Source organism: Episyrphus balteatus, chromosome 1 (assembly GCF_945859705.1).
Source record: "Episyrphus balteatus chromosome 1, idEpiBalt1.1, whole genome shotgun sequence".
Classification (NCBI taxonomy): domain Eukaryota; kingdom Metazoa; phylum Arthropoda; class Insecta; order Diptera; family Syrphidae; genus Episyrphus; species Episyrphus balteatus.
The window spans coordinates 172054291-172061898 of record NC_079134.1 but is presented as its reverse complement, the minus strand read 5'-3'; the positions used below and the strand labels follow the sequence as shown (position 1 = coordinate 172061898).

Genomic DNA, 7608 nt, shown 5'->3' with positions numbered 1-7608 from the left:
AGAAAAGAAAGAAAAAAATATATTTTTTCTCACAGTTGTGGGAAGAGGAAGAGATATTTACCAAAAAAAAAAAATTATTATTTTAACAATAACTTTACAGTTGATTCTATTTATTTAAGTCGTTTTTTTGAGAATATTATTAACAAAAATTTCACACACAGTTACAGGGCGAATAATACGCACAACACTATTTTTAATGATTTAGAAACTACGCGGAGATTGGATGATGGATTCTCTCTCTATTGCATCGATATAAGTTGGGTTTTTTCTTCCACTGTGGTTTTTTTCTTATTTTTTTTTTTGTTCTTCGTCGTTCTTTTTTTATTTAATCGAATTCTGTGTGTTATCCCGAGGGAAAAATATGCCGAACCGTTTATCAGAGGTAGCTAAATCGAACTGAACAAAATTCTGACACAGGCGAAGCGAAAACTGTTTGACGTTTGAGATTTTTTCTTTTTTTAACTAGAGATGTGCAAAAAGGGAGAATGTATTGTAGTAGATTGAATTGGAATAGATGGAAACAAATAAATGGCCGGAAATTAAAAAGAAGAGAGAGTTTATCCGGTTTAAAGACTATTACGCAGCTGAAGCGAAACCAAATTTTCCATACAAAATTTCGTTTACGAAATCTTGAACGAAGTTAAATTTGTTTTGTTTTTGCCTTTAAACTTATTTTCTAATATTTTTTCTTGAATTTCTTTATTTGTATTTTTAATATTTTTACTTTGCTATAATACCCAGTGGTATTTTTTTGTTAACATGTTCGCTGTTAACTTTGGAGACTTAAAAATTTCCTGAAGATTTCGTTTCGCTTCAACTGCGTACTAGGCTTCAGTACGCAGATCTAGAAAAAGATTGGAGAGTTTTCACTCATTTGTCACTTACTTTTTACTGTCATGTGCCTTTTTTAATTCCAAGAGTAGTGTTGACGGTTTTTTCACTTTTAATTATTCATTTATTTCTTGTGTTCAAAATTATTTTCTGTAGCTTTTTCTTGATTTTGAATGAGTTTGGATTTTTTTTATTTTGACTTTGACAGAATACTTGATGATATTTTTGAAAATTTTTCATTTCGTTTCAGCTGCGTACTAGGCTTTAAGTCTAGTACGCAGCCGAAGCGAAAAAAGGAAATTCGAAGATAATTTCTGCGTCTTGCGTCTTCGTGTAGAAGCAGACAGAGGCGTATATACCATTGGGGCAGCTGCCCCGCGGGTCCCCGACAGATGACAGATGTATTAAAAAAATTCCACATCCGAACGTTGATGTGTCAGTTTGGAATTTTTTCCATACAAATACCCGTACCGTAACCTGTACCTCTACCGCGTACCCTCCGGTGTGGCCAAGCCTTTACATGAAGCCTCAAGAGGCTTGACTCTTTTTTCTAATTTTCTTTTGATAATCATTCTGTGAGGCGCGTACTATTACACGATGCCTCTTGAGTCCAGGACTCAAATTTGACATTTCTCTTTTGATTTAAAATGTGTTGTTGTTGTATTGCACTAAGAAGCAAACAGAAATGAAAGCGAATGTTGAAAAAAGAAAAAGTGGAAAAAGGAACGTCAAAAAAGAGTCTCAGAATTCCGACCCACGACTCTCTGGTCGGATAATTTTTTGTTTCATCTTTTTTCTCTTTTGCACTCATTACGTTTCAAAAGAGGCGCGCCTCTTGAGGCTTCATGTAATAGCTGACAAAAACGACATCGAGATTTTTGAAATCAAAACAATTTACGTGTTAAAAACAACAAAAACTTTATCTGTATAGATTTTTGAAAAATCCAGATAATTATCCAGATTTTACTTTTTCTCGATAAAAACAGTGGTGCCAAGGTAGTTTAATTGTTGTGTTCATACAGAAATATCTGAAAATATTAACAAAAAAAAAAAAAGCGCAGAAAACGAGGTTTGAAAAAAACTCTCATAGAAAAAAATAATCAAAAATTTGTTTGACATGATTGCATTGAAATGTTAATATCTCGAGATATACGCAATGCACTTTTCAGATAAAAGTCTTAAGTGGATCCTGATAAGATTGTTGAACAGGATATGTATATAAAATTACCAAAGTTTTTTCGAAAAATTAGAAATAAAAATAAAAAAGTTTTCACATTTGATTTTTAAAAAATCGAAAAAAAATTCAATATGGCTACCTTCAAACGCTTATAACACAAGAACGACGCAACTAATGTTAATGGTCATGGTCTTAAAATGTAACTAAGAATATATAGATAATTTTTTGTGAAAAAACAATTTTTTTGAATCCAACATGGATGCCATGGCCATATGAAAATTTTTGTTTGCATCCAACATGGATGTAATGGCCTTCCCAATTCGGAGTTAAAATAAAAAAAAAAAACAAAAGCAACATTTCTGACATACAGCTGCCAAAGTATATGTACAGTGGTGCCAAATGTTTGCATGGATTTCAAAAATCTCGATGTCGTTTTTTTGCACAAAATCTATATAGATAAACAAAAAAACACAGCTTATGAAAATAGTTAAAAATGACTATTTTTTTCTCTGTGTGATAGTATTATTGATTTGGATTTATGTTTGAAATTTCAATTTCTTTACATCCAGATGTATTTTTTTAACTAGTAAATAATATGGCCGCTAATGTCATCTTTCATTTCAGGGACTCAAGAAAATGAATAGGATGATTTTCGAAACAAGTTCTATTTCAAGAGTCACCGCATTTTAGTTATCTCCAACAAGCTTTTTCCACGTTTAGTCTCAATAACTCTAGATTCTCAAATGCTAATTCGTAATTTTGTATCCCAATTTTAAATCGAAAAAGTTCAATTTCGGTTTGATATTGAAGAAGTTTTAAAAAAATTATAATTTTAAAAAATTTTTTGTCAGTCGAACGCTTTTTAAAATATTCAAGGTTTTGTAAAAGAAAAATTGGCTCAGAACTACAAACAGGTGAAAAACATGCTCAAGAAATTCATTTTTAAACCTTTCTCCATTGGTACAACGAACCAGAAGTGCACTTTATTAAACTTCAAGCCTGGTACGCTTCTCGCGCTAAATTTTAGCTCCCATACAAATTATCGAAAATTTTTAGCCGAGATAAAATGGATCCCATACAAGTTATCGATAACTTGTATGGGAATTTTATCTCAGCTAAAATTTAGCGCGAGCAGCGTACCAGGCTTCAAATCAAAAAAAAAACTGACTGATAAAAGCTACAAAATGTTGAATAAAGCCTGGTACGCTGCTCGCGCTAAATTTTAGCTGAGATAAAATTTGTAGCTCCCATACAAATTATCGAAAAATTTTATCTGAGCTAAAATGGATCCCATACAAATTATCGATAACTTGTATGGGAATTTTATCTCGGCTAAAATTTAGCGCGAGCAGCGACCAGGCTTTAAGATGAAAAAAAGTAAAAAAAAATGAAACTTATATTTTCTTAAAAAATAAAGAGCAAAGGGGCCCATATCAAGTCATGCCCCGGGGCCCCAGCTCAGCTGAACGTACGCCTCTGGAAGCAGACTATGCTATTTTTGTATGGACTATTTCGTTTCGCTTCAGCTGCGTACTAGGCTTTAAGACTATAGTACGCTGCTGAAGATAAACGAAAAATTTTGAAGTCTCCAAAGTCAACAGTGGACATATGGTAACGATAAAATACCATTGAGTATTATAGTAAAGTAAAAATAATAAAAGTACAAATAAAAAAATTCAAGAAAAATCATCAGAAAATAAGTTTTAAAGCAAAATTAATTTCGTTCAAGATTTCGTTAACGAAATTTTGTATGGAAAATTTCGTTTCGCATCAGCAGCGTACCAGGCTTTAGAAGGAAAAAAATAATATCCAAGCCGTACATGTATAAAGCCTAGTACATTGCTGATGCGAAACGAAAAATTTTCAAGTCTCCAAAGTTGACAACGAAAATGCTAACGAAAAAATATCATCGAGTATTAAGTTTAATTAAGTTTTACGAAACTCACCGCGTATTTATAAGAAATATTTAATTTTATTTCTTCGCCTCGTGACCACGAAGTTTGAAAGTTCTTCGAAAAGTCGGGGCGAAGAAATAAAATTTAATATTTCTTATAAATACGCGGTGAGTTTCGTAAAATTTAATTAAACTTAAAATGATTGAAACCCGCGAAAAGCATTACTTAAATGCGAAACGAAAATGGAAAATGGTATGGAAAATTTCTTTTTGCTTGATTTTATATTAGGGGTATTCACGATTCGATGCAAAAGGTCTTGTATCGTTGTAAAAGTGCAAAAGTGTAACATTTTCTTAAAATAAAACAACCAAATATACAGACTAAAATTTTTTTACACTTTTACACTTTTGCTATACCCCAACCCTATTGCAAAAATAAAATACAATGGTGCAAAATTTGTCTATTGTATTTGTAGTAGTAGAAAACAAAATTTTGCATTTTTACACCTTTTTGTTACACCGGATCATAGAGGAAGGAATACCTAGAGACGCGACTTCGGTTGGTTTTTCTCTTCCACCCTACAAGCTGCAATGAGAGGAAAAACTCAACAGTGCTTATATGTGGTAGTTTTCCCGTGCATTTTAAATGGCACCAACACATTCAACTGTGGAGTTGGGCTCAAAACAATTAAGAACAATTTAAGTGCTCAGTAGAGGAATTAATTCATAAAAAAATAATATAATAAATTCAAAACACGAACCTTTTTTTTTATTTCTGTGCATATTTATTGAAAGGTGGGTGTCTGGAGTGAGCTATTTGAGCTATTCAAGTTCATGTACAAACCAAAATCATGTTTAAATTCAAAGTTTGTGAGGACATCTACTGGTGAAAGGAAGGTATTAAACGAATTGTACCTTTCACACGTATTCACAGATAGGAAAACAAGAGAAAAATAAGAGAGATTATCTGAAATTAAATTTGCGGGTGTTTTAGGCAAGGGGGGTACGAGTCGGCTCTCTAGGTATTCCTTCCTCTATGCACCGGATCGTGAATACCCCTATTAATTTAGACTTTGACAGAATGCTCGATGATATTTTTTCGTTAGCATTTCGTTAGCATTTTCGTTAGGCTTAAGCCTAGTACGCTGCTGATGCGAAACGAAAAATTTTCAAGTCTCCAAAGTCGACAACGAAAATGCAAACGAAAAAATATCATCGAGTTTTCTGTCAAAATAGAAAATAAAAAAAATTGAAATCAAGAAAAATCAACAGAAAATAATTTTTAAAGCAAGAAATAAATGAATTAAGCCTGGTACCATTGTATATATATTTCTATAGTACTATCAATCCATCAAAATACTTTAGCGACATCTTTTGGTAGATCTGGCACTTCAATTTTCTGCATAAGGTTCAAAAATAAAATAAACTAGCGATCCCAGCGGTGGCGACGCAAAACAGAAAATTCTACTTCATGAGAGTACTATAAAAATATATATACAATGCTGGTACGCTGTTCGCGCTAAATTTTAGCCGAGATAAAATTCCCATACAAGTTATCGATAATTTGTATGGGATTCATTTTACATAGCTCGGCTAAAATTTTTCGATAATTTGTATGGGAGCTAAAATTTATCTCGATCTGCATACCAGAGGTGCGTTCTTTTTCTAACAATAGTCAACGATCGTTGTTATGTCAAAAATTATTGTTGAAGTGTCATTGTTAGAAATCGTTGGAATTTTTACAAATCATTTAGGAACGATTTATTGTTAGAGATTGTTAGACTGTCAAACCAAATGCTAAATTTCTTTTGAGAATACTTTTATTTCCATTATTATAACAAAAAAAAATTGTTTTTTATTCAAAATAAATTATCTTTCATCAAAAAATTACAAAACTCTGTTTTTATTTTCATTTTTTGCGCTTATTTTCAAAAGAAAAAAAATCTTTGAGTTTGTTTTGTAAACAAAACATACACTTTGACACATCAACAATCTCATGAGGGTTCAACTCACATCATGGAGATGAGTTGGAAATAGTTACGATTTGTAACTATTTGACACTTCAAAACGAGTTTAGGAACGATGTTCATCTGTTAAATAGTTACAAATCGTAACTATTTTGTAGCTTAGGAACGATAAAAGTTAACGATAGTTAACAATAGTTAACTATTGTTAGAAAAAGAACGCACCTCAGGCATTAGTGAAAATAGGCTATAACTGTACATTTTACAACAAACGAATGTTAGAATACTAATTTGTTTTATTCACTTTGCTTTTTAATACTGTAATGTTTAGTTTTATTTTAATTTTGTCTTTGATAATAATTTCAATTTGTTTATATTTAAATATTTATTCAAATAAAATTTTCCTCACTCGATTTCGAACTATCAAACAATAAACATCGTTTTGCTAGATTATCAGGTTATGGGCCCAGGCATCTAATTGGGTTATATAAGTTTTTATTGTTTTTTTTTTCAAATTTTCAAATCGAGTCCAAAGAAGATTATCCTTATACGGATTAAAGCAGGCATCACGTATGTGGAATCAGCGTTTTAATGAGTGTATAATTAAATTGGGTTTTACCCGTTGCGAATCAGATTCATGTTTATACATCAAGTTCGAAAGTGAAGCTGTCTGTTATATTCTACTGTATGTTGATGATTTAGCCATTATTTCAAATAATTCTCAAATGATTAAGAACATAAAATTGAAACTATCTGAAGAATTCGAAATGACTGATGTCGGGAGAATTGATTCGTTTCTTGGCATGCATATTAAACAAGATGAGAATTCCATTACTTTGAGCCAGACACGTTACTTAAAGAATGTACTTAAGAAATTTGACATGCAAGACTGCAAACCGGCTGCAATACCTATCGAAAAAGGACTACATTTAGAGAATGAAGCTACTAAAAACTTAACTGATCAACCGTACAGAGAACTTATTGGTTGTTTAACTTATGCTACTCAAACAACTCGACCGGATTTATGTGCATCAACTAATTATTTTAGTAGATTCCAATGCTGTTTTACTAATGAACACTATTTATATGCAAAACGAATACTGCGGTACATTAAAGGAACACAAGAACTCAAACTGATTTATCGTCGTAATACAGAAACTGATATTTTGATTGGGTATGCGGACTCCGATTGGGCTGGTGATAAGAATGACCGTAAATCAATATCAGGATATGTATTCAAAGTATTTGGTAATACAATAAGTTGGCTATCACAGAAGCAACCAACTGTTAGTCTTTCTTCAACGGAAGCTGAGTATATAGCCTTGGCAAAATGCATCTGTGAAGCAAAATGGCTACGTTGTTTACTTAAAGAAGTTGGTCATTCTTGTAACTCGCCAACGATCATATACGAAGATAATCAATCGTGTATCAAAGTGGCAGAAGAGCCACGTCAACATAAAAGAATGAAGCACATTGATGTGAAATACAATTTTATTCGAGAAGCTATTGCCAACAAAGAAGTCAAGTTAAACTACATCCCAACCAACGATCAAGTTGCAGACATTATGACAAAAGGCCTCGATAGAATATTGTTTCAAAAACATCGTGCAAATTTAAATCTTATTTAGTTAATTTTTGTTTTGTTTTGTTGTTTAATTATTTTAAGAATTTGAATTTGAAATGTTAATAGCACAAATTAAGAGGCGGTGTTAGAATACTAATTTGTTTTATTCACTTTGCTT

At 31.9% G+C, this 7608-nt stretch overlaps 1 protein-coding gene across 9 annotated transcripts in view; it reads right to left on the bottom strand.

Annotated features, from left to right (window-relative positions):
* LOC129907552 (nuclear receptor-binding protein homolog) overlaps positions 1-409 on the bottom strand; it is a 67119-nt gene extending 66710 nt beyond the window's left edge. For 7 of the 9 annotated variants that reach the window (XR_008771075.1, XR_008771076.1, XR_008771078.1 and 4 more), the window contains exon 1: positions 62-408. The gene's annotated coding sequence lies outside the window, so the exon portion shown is untranslated. Of the gene's footprint in view, positions 1-33 lie in introns of all 9 variants that reach the window. The other 2 variants (XM_055983832.1, XM_055983830.1) reach the window with 2 other exon arrangements.
* Positions 410-7608: the final 7199 nt, after the last annotated feature.